Source organism: Myotis nattereri, assembly GCF_964212035.1.
Source record: "Myotis nattereri genome assembly, chromosome: 12".
NCBI lineage: Eukaryota > Metazoa > Chordata > Mammalia > Chiroptera > Vespertilionidae > Myotis > Myotis nattereri.
In genome coordinates, this window is record NC_138087.1 from 49,545,684 (window position 1) to 49,559,320 (window position 13,637).

At 39.7% G+C, this 13,637-nt stretch overlaps 1 protein-coding gene across 2 annotated transcripts in view; it reads right to left on the reverse strand.

Annotated features, from left to right (window-relative positions):
* FRMD3 (FERM domain containing 3) overlaps positions 1–13,637 on the reverse strand; it is a gene marked incomplete at its 5' end in the record, with an annotated part of 230,963 nt that overhangs the window by 173,167 nt on the left and 44,159 nt on the right. The gene's annotated exons all lie outside the window — the stretch shown is intronic.

Genomic DNA, 13,637 nt, shown 5'->3' on the forward strand with positions numbered 1-13,637 from the left:
GCAGACCTTTGTCATACTGAACTTCAATGGTAATTCCCTATGAGCCATTCTTACATCTCTGCACATACACAGGTGTGCATGCGTACAAGGCATATATGAGAGAATAACTATAAAATGCCCAATTGTGCAGTAAAGAAGGCAGAGAAGCTGGATGTTTGCAAGAATGTTTAAAATGAAAGAATCTGGGCCACCAAAAAGATGCTGGTACCACTGAAATAAACAAAAGGGGCTGAAAAAAAATCACATTTTAATTGCTGACAGGCAAGTCGACACCTACCTCTTTCCTCCCTGCTAATTAGTAACTTGTACCCTATGTCTGATAGAGGAATTATAAGACTTGCATTTACCAGCCAACAGGTTCTTAAGCAAAAGAATCTTCAATATGTTAATCCTTTAAGAAAGTATTTGCCAGGAAGAGCCCAGAAAACAAAGCGTTAGTGATACAAAGATGTCTTTAAGAAATTGTGGAGAAAATGGCAGGTATCACCAAACCAAAAGATGTTATCTGGCCAATTTTTAAAAATTGCATCTCAATTTTGACCTTAGCAGGAAGTCCAGTGGTTGAGTCCCTGTTGACTGTGTTTGGCCAGGAAACAAATCACCTTCAGAACTATTATGACCACAGGGATGTGGATAAATTCTACTGAGAGGGAAAGATAATAAAACAGAGTTCTGGCTGGTTCTCAAAAGACCATTGAGAGGAATGTAAAGGTTCCTGCAAGAAACTTGTCAGAAGTTCCCCAAAAGAGACCTTCAATTACCTATCTCCTTCTAATTGTTTTTGTAAAAATAAATAGAACATTGCACAGTAGTCTATGACACACATCAGGGTAAATAAAGGTGTACCTGAATTAATTACATTTTAACTGACTGACACATAGTTTGAAAGCTGACACATACTTTTGCCTTATCAAGACAGGTTGGAGTTATGGGACTATGCTGGGCCAGCCCACTGGTCTACTGCCACCTTGTCTTCTGCCTCTAAGAGCTAGAGGACTCCACTCCAAGCTTTCTTCAGTTTGAACAATGCATTGGCTACTCACAGAGATCTCATGGCCTCCAAAATCCTATTTCCTGATTTTTATCACAGTAAACAGTTTGATGGTTTTCTAAGGGACTAGCAAATATGAGATGCTTTTAATCATTCAAGGACCATTGGATAGTAAGATGCAAGTTTTACTTTCAGGTATCAGATAGGTGTGGATCATGCTTAGGTCTCAGACTCCGCTACTATTAGGGAAGAAAAAAAAAATCTCTCAAAAATTTGGGAATAAAGATACCAGTCAAAAAAAACCAACTACTTCTAAGCTATTGTCAGTAATACATCTTATTAGACACCAGGTTAAAATGGCATTGCATGGAGTTCAGGTCATTTGATTTAATGTAGTTTTGTGATCACTTCCATCAGAAATTGAAACAGAGGTTTTGTAATCATTTGAAATCATTTCTAGAAGTTGAAAGACAGACCCCAGCAGACCCTTTACAAACTTTATTTCCATAAGAAAAGAGACTTAAGTCATTCCTAGGTATGTGTCTTCTCCAGGACTATCATCCACTAAAAACCATAACAACCACCTGGTGACATTCTCAAATTACATTAAATGAGTGCTTGCTGTATGGAGAGAAGTAACCAAATCAAAAATTTCAGGTGGGCAGAGGTGAGGTTTTTCTTGATTTTCATCTTTATTCTAAATTAGTAATATTGTGAGAGAGCTAAACTCTCAGAAGTGAGAATGTTTAATGAATTGACTTTTAGTTCTTTGACAAACAAAACTTTTATAAATGTGTTTTCTTTAAGGATATTTACTATATTAAAAATAAATTATATGCTATAAATTTGAATGTGCTTATCTACATTAAAAGCGTTTTTCAATCCTTTAAGAGATAATTCACTCTGGTCTTATTAATTTTTATAATAATATCTATTTTGGATTATAATATAATAGTTTCATTATAGCTAATTTAGAAAATATGGGAATTTTAAAGGAGAAAGTCACCTGTATGCCATCACAAAAAGAAAAATCACTGTTAATGTTTCTTGATTTCCCTCAATTATTTTTACTGTAATAATAATTCATGCTCTCATTTAATTCTCATAAAAACTTCATAAGGCAGGTAGGTGCTACTATTCTTATGTCAATTTTACAGAAGAAAAATGAAACTTAGGTAAATTAAATAATTTGTACAATATCATATCTTTAACTAATAACTAAATGGTGAAGTCAGTATTTAAACCTGGTCCATTTGACTCAACTCTACTCTCAGGCACTAATTAGTTTTCATTAAAAAGGTAAAACTATAATACCATGTATACCATGTCATATTATTTTTAAAACCATTAATATCTTTTTAAAAGTAAGAAAAAATATTTTATGAAGAATCTTTTTGTGTAAATCATTCAAAAACGTGATTTTTACAAGATATATAATATTGCATCATAATGTATTTAATCATTTATTTTTGTCTCAACTTTTTATTAGTGTAAATAAATCTTTCCACATTTTGGGGGGGAAAAAGAACCAGATTATGGAAACACATGCCACACAGAAGTAGAATGAGGTGAACAGATTTGGTCCAACAAATTTCAGGTTCTGAAAAGGTTTCTTCTTCTTAACCATGAGGAAGGACCTAGACTCAGGACCTGGACAGGCTCAGTCCTGCTTGATTTAGTTCCCAGTGCTAACACCAGCTCCACAAATCCCTATTCTCCAAGATTCCTCAGAAACTTTGAAGCTGGGTAATTTGTTCCCACCCTCTCAGACAACAGGATTGGTAAACTTGTCAATGGAAACCTTTGTGTAATTAACAGAAGGATAAACACAGTAATTGCTCACCACAGTCTCCTGACCCGTGCCCCAGCTCCTCTATGGGGCCAAGCCCATGACACAGCCAAGCAGCCAAGTGATGCCATAATTTTGACTTCCTAGCCCACCCTGAAGCTCGGGCAGCATAGTGACTGAATGAGTAGCATATCCAAACCCTCCAGCTGAATAAACGACATCAGCAATGGAAATGCCCAGAGCCCAGAGGCAGCCACCACTAGAGCTAATTCAGGCACACCGCACCCATGTGTTTTATCAATGTCCAACCGCACAGAAACCATTCAAAGGAGGTTAAACTAAAATGTGACAAGATACAGATATCAGCAGGGATGAGGAGCCACACTGGCTGGAGACAAGCCATCACCAAGCAAATCAAAGCCAACTAAGTCGGAAACAGAGGCAGACAAACATGAAAACTCCAGTTTTCCCAAAGCGAGCTGCAGAGAGACAGAATCTCATCCCCAAAGCTGGTAAACAGCAGTTCACTGCCCAGGGTTTACTAATTACTAATTGGGTGGCTCTAACAGAGCTCAACTGTGGCAAAAATCAATCCAGTTCTAAGAACAGCCGCATGCTTCTTGAACAATCACAGGATGGTTTATCTACAGGTCAAGTGACTTAAATATTTCCCTCCTGCCATGGAGAATGTGCGTTTCCTCAGGCCAAACAGCAAAGGGAAACTAGAGCGTACAGGGCAGCAAGGAAGTGCCTGGTGAGAAGAGGGAGCCATATCTTATTCATGAGGCTATCACTGGTGGAAGAGAAACTTAAAACTGAATAATTGCACCGTTGCTAAATATAAAAATGCATAAACCACCCCACTAAAAGCACAGCATTAAATAAGAGCAGGAACATACTATTATTTTTTTTAAAAGAACTTTAAATTGGAAGAGAGAGCGATAAAGTGATGACTGCATTCAAGGCTAAGATGGAAATTAGAAACCAGCTATTGTCAGGTAAAGGCTCCAGGGTCATACATAATTCAAACTCAAGTGGCCAGCGCCTCCTCACCCATGGGATATCTCAAAAAACTAAGTGGAGGTGGGGAGGAAGCCTGGGTGAGCAGTAATGAGTTAGAAGGGCAGAACGAGTCATTTCCGGTCTACCAGTTCTCAAATTCGGATGCACATTGGAATCCCCTGGAGCTCTGTAAAAGCAGAGGACAGGGACCTCTGGGGACAGGACTGGGCAGCTGCACTTTTTAAAGTGCATCTGGTCCAGGGTGTTGAAACCATTAAATCTGGCTGAGAGAAGCTATGAGCTCATAACCACTTCCATTTTTTTCAGGAAAAATGAATGCAACACATTTAAAAGATTTGCTTCCTAAAAATGAAGGAAAGGATCTTGCTACCCACACCCCCTAAGCCAGCTGCCTACCAGCTCCATTCATAGTTCTCCCTCCACCAGAGCACAGCTAGAAAAGCTCAGGAAGGTTCTGGATCCCACCCTACTGAACTTCTCATCAAGGGGGAGCGATTAGGTCCCACGCTGGACTTAAGGTTGATCTGGGCTCTCCCTGTCATGTCCCATATAACTGTAGACAAGTTCCCTAACTCTTCTGAGCCCCAGGTTCCTCAGTTACTTTGAGGTTTAAGTGAGAGAATCTATGCAAATCCCCCATCCAGAGCAGGGCCTTATAATACTTCATTTGTTCATTCATTACCAGAGAGTGGATTTTTAGTCTCAAAAATCCCCTTGCCAGTGACAAGTCTGTGGCACACCAGTATATGCCTAGTCCGAAGGAAAATGCTAACTTTTGACATCCTAGGAGGGTCTGGAGTCATGAATAGAACACACGCTTGATCTGGTAGGTTTGATACGATGATTTCCGGTGTCCATGATGTTGCACATTACAAATGAAAAATAAATGAATACTTGAGGGCTGGATGACTCAAAGAAGGCTGGAAGATAACTTGTAAATTTCATTTTGAAAGTGATTCTCCTTTTCCTTCACTTTCAATAAAAGTGACTGAAAGATAGAGTCTAAACAAGCTGGAACATTTTCCCCTACCAATTTAGTCTCTAAGACTTTAAAGCTAATTAATTGTTGCTAACAGAACAGGGAAGCAAACAACAGTAGGGAGCAATTTAATGGTCCTGCCTAAATGCTACAGGAAAACACATCTAACTCGATCCAATAAAGTTCCAGTTTTAGGAGAGGAAGGTGCCATCTTTCTACCTCTTGACAGATAAGAGGAACCTGAGAACACGAACTAACAAGCACCCCTTCGATAAAGTACACTCAGAACAGAATGGACAGCACAGGAAGCTGCCCTGGCCTTCTGCTTTCCTGGCCAAACAGGGACAAGAACTAAAAAGAAGCAGCAGGAAAAAGAAACTAAAATAGTCTGAGCACCCCAGAAATTTCCAGGCCCATCGGAGAACCAAACAACTAGAAAACAGGTAATTGTCTCTGCCCATCCTATTCCATTAGCTCACCCCAATGCTCACCCTTAGGCTATGATGCTCAGGGGGTGCCTGCTGCATTCTCCTGTACCATTCAGAATTATCATTCACAGGGGAAGGGCTGAGGACATGGTGGCAGATTAGTGAGGACAGGCGCGGCACCAGCCCTGGGAAATGGAAAGCAGGAAGGAGAGGGCTGGATGAATGAGTCCTCACTGCTCTTGGTGCAAAGAGAGGTGTCAGTGGGCACTGAACACCACGGGAAAGGGCTGAAAAGGAACCCATGCAGATTCACCTGGTTCAAAGCTTCTTTTCTGATTGCAACGTATATTTTACCGACAGAGATATTTATTTTGGTTTAAGTGGTGAAGCATAAAAGCTTTGTGATGAAACAGCTGCTGTCTAACAGACGGAATCCAAAACTCTCCTGGGAGAGCTGGCAGAGGGTCCCACACTGGACTTGGGGTTGACCTGGACTGCAGTTCTGATCCTGCCATTTCCTACCAGTGTCACTTTAGACAAGGGTCCTACCTCATCTGAGCCTCAGTTTCCTTAGATTCACATTGGGGGTTGTTTTGAAGTTTCAATGTGAGAATTCATGTGAACTCCCCACTACAGTGACAGCACAGAGCTGCGGCCTCATGAACATTCACTGACTCATTCATCGAAGGGACTTTGCTGCTATCAGGGAGGCCACCAGGAAGAACTGTATTTCCCAACCTGGATTAGTAACTGCTAGTGAGTGTAATGCAAACATAGTGTTCCACGGTCAAATAAGTGTGGGGAACAGTGGGTTCAACAAGGCTAACCCATTTCTTTGCTTGCTCAACTTCTCCGAGCCATTCATATGCTAATGTGCACTGTGATCTTCATAGAAGTCTCAGGGCCTGGAATAAATATTGCAACATTTCTCAAACTTAATTCTGCAAGAAATTCCTTTGCTGGCCTACACACTAACATCCCCCGGAGAGTGCTCCGTGGCCCACAGTTCGGGAAATGCTCCTCTGGAACAAAGGTCAGTAATGCATGTGAGAAAGTGGCTCACCCAGCCACCCTGTGGGCTATGACATTTTCCCATTGGCATGAGCCCAGGCACTATCATGACGAAGGAGACATTCTGGAGTCAGGAATGATGACAGGAAAGGAGAACGTCAGTCAGAAGAACTCCACACCAGTGCACGTGAGGCCACAAGTGTCCATCCATGGGAGGCCAGGCCCGTCCCAGCTCCTGTTCCACAATATCCAACGGGGCTTTTTGTTTCCATGAGAACACATCTTTACATTTATAATGCATGTCAGCAGAAAAATCTGATGCTCCTTACTGCTTTTTGTGTGACTGGGCCCGTTTTGTCAAGTATGAAAACCTGTACCATGAGTTGACTATGTCACAGGTGGGAAGAAAGGGTTCAGGGTTATTTCAAAATTTTTCCCATAAAATAATCTTTGTCAATATTGTGATGCTGTACTACTTCAAATGCACATATTCGCATAAAACTCCAATAACCTCTACACGTAGCCAGTCAGTCACCAGGGTCTTTTCAAAAGCATTCTCCAGTCAGCCTCTTCATTTCCCTTTTCATGTCACCAACCCTTACCACACTCACTGGGATCACAGGGAAACCTCCTATCCTCCATGCCTACAATATTTCCCCACCTATTAGCTTAACTATCCTAAAACCATCCTCACTGTACTCCCCCACTCAGAGATCTTGGATGGCCCCCCTTTGCTTAGGGGATGTCCAAACTCAACAGAACCACTGAGAGTTGAGGCTCTCCACTATGGGACCTCAGCCTCTTCACCCACGTCTTCCCCACACTCTTGTACTGACACTCTCCAATCTTGCTCCTTCCCAAGCCTTTGTGCACATTAGTCTCCCTGACAAAGATGTCTACCCATTTCTTGCCAATACTACATACATAAGAACTCCCAGTCCTCAAGTCCACAGAATCTTTCCACATGACTCCAGTAGAGTCCTCCCTCTCATCAAATTTCTATGGCAGGGTCTGTACTCTCCATTTAGTACTTTGTTTTTTATTAAGTTCTATTCCTATTTAATTTTTTCTATAAATATTTAATTTTCCATGTATATTTGATTCCACACAACTAAATTTATAGTTTCTTAGGGACATAAAGCATATAATCTGCTTAATTTGTAATCCCAATAATAACAATGAGAGGAAAGAGAGGGAAGGAACAGGCTAGTCAGTAAGCTAGAGACTGAAATTCACCCCTCTAATGGAAAGCATTCATACCAACTTCCAGTCTCCACAGAACTGGGGCTCCTCCACACCTCCCTCCCCCAAATTATCACCAGGAATGCAGCTTGGCTTCCTTCAAGTTCCGGTCACACTGCCGGAAGAGAAGGAAGCAGAAAAATAAGTAAACTGGGGCAGAGGTAACTATACCAGATAAGACAGCAAGGTGATGAAATCTTACAACCACAAACTCCTGCCAAAGTTAACAACCTCTTGGTTTAACTTTTCTTCCCTTTCTTAGAGGTTGAGATTGAGGATAACTAATGTTTTTGCATTTAATGCCCTTTTCAAAGTAGGGGATTGTGTACTGTGTGTTTACATGAACACGTTATTTATAGACAGACACAAGTAGCATTAAGAACACTTCAAAACTTGTTACCATACCCTTCAAGATTGCAAACCCTCAAAAGTACAAAGTACAGAAAAAATATCAGCATGGCCAGGCCACTAGACATCACCATGGTTTTCCCTTCCTTTGTGGAAGAATTACCACGCTTGGTTACTGCTCTGTGACAACAAACTAAGAAGCTGAATCTCCTGAGTTTCCCTGGTCTCTATCATCTATTTTAACCCATTCCCTGCTAAATAGGACTATCATTCCATACCTGATAAAGCACATAGTATTCAATTCACTCATTTTTCAGGTAATCTCTTCAAAATGCAAAGCAAAAGTTATGACATGAGAAAAGCCAAAGGTTCTTGTGAGATGAGTATGCAGAAAACTAGACGGCAACTCAAGCACATCTGAATGGCACCTGTTTCTTGGATGGTCTGATAAATAAAAAACAGGCTTACTTCCTTGAATTTCAGATCTTTAAAAATAAGATGTCACCTTCCAGCAATGATAGGCAAACACATTGTTTTAAAAAACTGATAAAATTTAAAAACAAAAAAAAGTATCTGTTTGAAGGAATCTAAGAGGTACCAATTCAACCAGAACCTGAAACGCCAAATTCCCAGGGTAAGGAAGCATAGAAATTGCCCCAAACTCTCTCCCCACCACCACCACTTAGGCATTTGACGATTTGTAAATTTCACAGGCGGAGGGAAGCAGAACAGAAAATAGCTGCTAGAGGAATGATAAGCTAATCAGAGCTGTCACCACTAACAACATAATTGGAGTTCACAGCTCACCAAATTGGAGGAGCCCTAGATATACTCTAGGCTTTCATTTGGGATCCCTGAAAGGCTACATCATCTAAGTAAGAGAGATTAAATTAAGAAGATCTGCTCCTACTCTAAAACTCCTCCTGCTAGCCAGATGCTAAAGAATAACTCCTCTGTGGAATGGCATACTCTCCAGAGCCCCCCTGGTTCTTCATTTATAATGCCCAACATTTAATGAAAAATCACCCGCCATACCAAGGAAAAAACCAAAGGAAATAAAGAGCAGTCAATAGAAACCGTCTCACAGGTAATCCAGGCTTTAAAATAACTGTTAAATATGTTCAAGAAAATAGATGATAATTTGAGACTGTCACCGAAGAACTGGAATCTATATATGTATATAAAAAAAGAAATAGATGGAAATTCTACAACTGAAAAATACAATGTGACAAAAGAAATTGAGAATGCTATAGCTAGCCCTAGCTGGATTGGCTCAATGGATAGAGTGTCAGCCTGCAGCCTGAAGGGTCCAGGTTCAATTCCAGTCAAGGGCATGTACCTTGGTTGCGGGCACATCCCCAGTAGGGGGTGTGCAAGAGGCAGCTGATCGATGTTTCTCTCTCATCAATGTCTCTATCTCTCTCACTTCCTCTCTATAAAAAATCAAATATATATATATATATTTTAAAGTGTACTACATCCTTGATCCAGTAGCAAAGTCCATATCAATTTTAAAAAATGCTGAGTTTTACCTGATTGGCTAAAAAATAATAATGGTGATGTTGTCAGAAATATAGAAGAGCTGATTTGGTGAAGAGGGTGAAGAGTTTGTCCCAAAATGTGTTGGGTTTTAGGGGCTAATGTAACTCCTAGTTGGTATGTCCAACAATAGTTAGAAACCTGAACCCAGAGCTCAGAAGATAGACAGAATGGAGATTAGGTGGATAAGGAAAGTCAAAGGATTGGCTGACGCCACCATGGGAAAATGTACAGCCGGAAAAGAGGGTCAATATACTAAATATAGCCAGTGCTTTTGGAAACTGAAGGAAGAAGTCAACAGGTTCCCACAATCAAGTGAGCCTTCAGAACACAACATGGGTCTCTTGGGCTTACTTTACCTCATGAGTCACCAACATATCCGCTAACTAGATCAAGGCTCCCTATCATGCGCTTTCATAGTAGCCTGTATTTTTCCTTTGTGACCCTAATCAAAATTGTATTTAAGTAATCTTTGTGAATCTTTGTGTTGGGTTTATTGCTTTTGCTCTTAGATTTTATGATCTTTGAGGGCATGGCTATCTCTTTCTTATTCACCATCACATCCCCAGTACCTAAGTAGCAGAGTATCCTGCAGGTAGTAAGCACCTGATAAATGAAAGAATAAGTAAAATCAGCTCAATGGTAATCCAGCAGCATCACCATCACCTGTGTGCTTGTTAGAATGCAAATTCTCAGGTTCCACCTACTTTATCATAACCCATTGGTGATTGGTATGCACATAAAATTTGAAAAGCACTGCTTCGTTGTACATACTTTTGATAGCTAGGCAAGAAAGCTGAATGATTAAGGGAAATTATTTTTACTCAGCAATCTGGTTTCAACCAATATTATTTGAGAACTAATATTTTTTTCAAAGATAACTAGGATGTGTAATCACTATTGACTGCTTGCCTGTAAATCAGAGGTTCTCCCTTTAGCTGCACATTAGTATCACTGGGGAGTTTTAGAAAATACTGATGCCTCTATCCCACCTCCCCTCCCCAGAGATTCTGATTTACTAAGTCTGAAGCTTGCTGGGCCACAAGGATATTTATAGCTTCCCAGCCAAGTTGAGAATAACTGGCCTAGGAAATTCTAACTCCTACAGCAAAGGCCTCTTACCTAGGTGTGCCCCACACTGTGACCCAGCCTCTCTCTAGTCAAGCCCTAAGGCAGTGAATGGCCAGCTCAACCTTGAGCTAGCTAGCTAATGGTCGCACTCAAAGCCTGATCATGCCTTAGCTGGTTTGGCTCAGTGGATAGAGCGTCAGCCTGCAGACTGAAGGGTCCCAGGTTCAATTCCAGTCAAGGGCACATACTCAGGTTGCGGGCTCGACCCCCAGTAGGGGGCATGCAGGAGGCAGCCAATCAATGATTCTCTCTCATCGTTGATGTTTCTATCTCTTTCTGCCTCTCCCTTCCTTTCTGAAACCAATAAAAATGTATTTTTTAAAAAATAAATAGAATTACCATATGATCCAGCAATGTCACTCCTAGGTATAGACCCAAAAGGCTGAAAACATGGACTCAATCACATATATGTATTCCCATATTTATAGCAGCATTATTCACAATAGCCAAACAAAGGAAACAACCCAAATGTTCACAAAGAGATAAATGAATAATCAAATTTAGTATATCTATACAATGGAATATTATTTGGCCTTAAAAAGGGAGGAAATTCTGAACTATGCTGCAACAAAAATGAACCCTGAAGTCAGTTTGCTAAGTGAAATATGCCAGATACAAAAGAACAAATATTGTATAATTCCACTACTATGAGGTACCTGGAATAGGCAAATTCATAGAGACAAAGTAGAATAGAAGTTAGCCAGGGATTTGGGGGGTAAGAGATTTAATGGGAAGTTGTTCAATGGTCACAGAGTTTCAGCTTGAGATAATGAAAAAGTTCTAGAGATGGACGGTGGTATTATTTGCATAACAATGTGAATTTACCTAATCTCACTGAATTGTACACTTAAAGTAAGTTTTATGTCATGTATATTTTACCACAATAAAAAAGAGTCCTGAACTCAAAACAATTATGAGCCTTCATAGAGAAGATATTCACAATATACATAATCATCCAAAGATTAATATTTAAAGAACTAAAAATCAAAAGAAAAACACACAGGGGAGAGAGGGCATGAGTGGGGGGGGCATGGGGGGTAATGTGGGGATAAGGATACATATGTAATAACTTAATCAATAAAGAAATTTTTAAAAAAGAAGGAAAAACACAAACAACACAATAGAAAAAGGGCAACAGATATAAACAGGCACTTTGTAGGAGGAAACAAATATGGCCAATAAAAAAAAAAAGCAATCAAAATAGGAAGTGATTAGGGGGATGTAAGTCAAGACCATAATGAGATATCATTTCAAATGATTCAACTGGAAGAAATTTTACAGTCTGACAATACCAAGGGTTAGAGTAATATGGATCCCCAGGATATTTTACATGCTGCCATTAGGCATGTAAGTTAATGCAACTCTTAGGGAAATCCTTTGATATTATCTCCTAAACAGAACATTCTCATTCCAGCAATCCCACTCTTAGACATCACAAGAGATTACTATTGAATGCACCAGGAGGCATGTACAAAATTGTTCATAGCACCACTTTTCACAACACTAAAAACCTAGGGAGTAATCACCATGCCCATCACTAGGTCAGTAGCTGAATAACTTGTGATCTGTTCATACAACAATGTATTATAAGCAATCAGAACAAATGAATTAAAACAACATGCAACATTACTGAACCGTGACAACATAATTTCAAGTGAAAAAAAGGTAAGTTCCAAAAGATTACAAGGAGCAGGATATAACTATTTTATAAACTGTAAAACCACTAAGTGCTTTAAAATACTTTATAGAAAAACATAGATTCAAGAAAACTAAATAAAAAGAAAAGCAAAGGAATGATGAACTCAGAATCCAGGATAATGGTATCCCAGGCAGAAGAAGCAGGAAGGGTGGGGTTGGGGAGAGCACATATAGAAGTCACTTATTATTGAGGCCTCAGGTTTATGGATGCTTACCACGTTATCATAAGCAGCCTAACAAACAAATAAGAGGGAGCCCTTACACATTCCATTGACGAGAGTGTGTTATGAACTAGGGATTGTGACTAACACAATTCTGTGTACTAGAGGTAGTTTAAGGAAGAACAAAAACCAAAAGGAAAGAGTGGCTTTTCTAGATGTATTAATTTTTTAAAAAATGGGCAGTTCTCTTCCTAACAGAAATTCTCCTTCCAGCTTTTAAAAATGATCATTGTTGCCCTCGCCTGTTTTGCTAGGATAGAGTGGCGACCCTTCAACTGAAGGGTCCTGGTTCCATTCTGGTCAAGGACACATATCTGGGTTGCACGCTTGAGCCCTGGCCCTGGTCAGGGTGCATGCGGGAGGCAACCAATCGATGTGTCTCTCTCACATTGACGCTTCTCTCTGTCTGTCTCATCCCATCACTTCCTCTCTCTGTAAAAATCAATGGAAAAATATCCTCGTGTGAGGATTAACATCTGTGTTACCAGATGATTAACAAAAAATAAAAATAAATAAATAAAAATGATTATTGTTTAGAAGGCTATCCATACACAAGCCAATCAAATACTATAATAATAATGCCATTAAAATAAAACCAACCAGGGCCTGCAACCAACATGCCCTTGACCAGAGTCAAACCCAGGACACTTCAGTCTGTGGTCTGACATTCTATCCACCCAGCTAAACTGGCTAGGGCCCTTTGCTCATTTTTAAGTTGGTTGGTTGGTTTCCTTTGTTGTTGAGTTGCACACAATATATTTTGATATATATTGCCAGACTGCTTTCAAAAAGGTTTGAAGCAGGGGTATGTCTGTTTTCCCTCACCCTTGCAATTTGTGTATTACCTTTTTTTCCCATTGTTGTCATTCTGATAAACAGGAAATGTGAGCAGATACCTGGGTTTCATTCCTTAGGTTAATTGTGTTTTAAGTGTGCATTAACCATTTGTGTTTTTATGTTTTGAATTTCCTGTTCATTCTTGTTGTGTCCATTTCTATATAATGGTTTTTATTCTTATATTTATTGATTTATAAGAGCTTTTTGTGTATTGCAAGTTATAACAACCCTTTGTTTAGTCTCACGTATTGGAAGTAGTTTTTCAGTTGGTCACTAGTCTTTTGACTTTTATGATTTCTTCTGCCATATAAAAGTGTTAAATAAGTATATTCTTGTACACTTTTTAGGAGTATAAGTTATTTTAACATTCTTTCAGAAAGAGCTCTTGTCTGAAATTTAT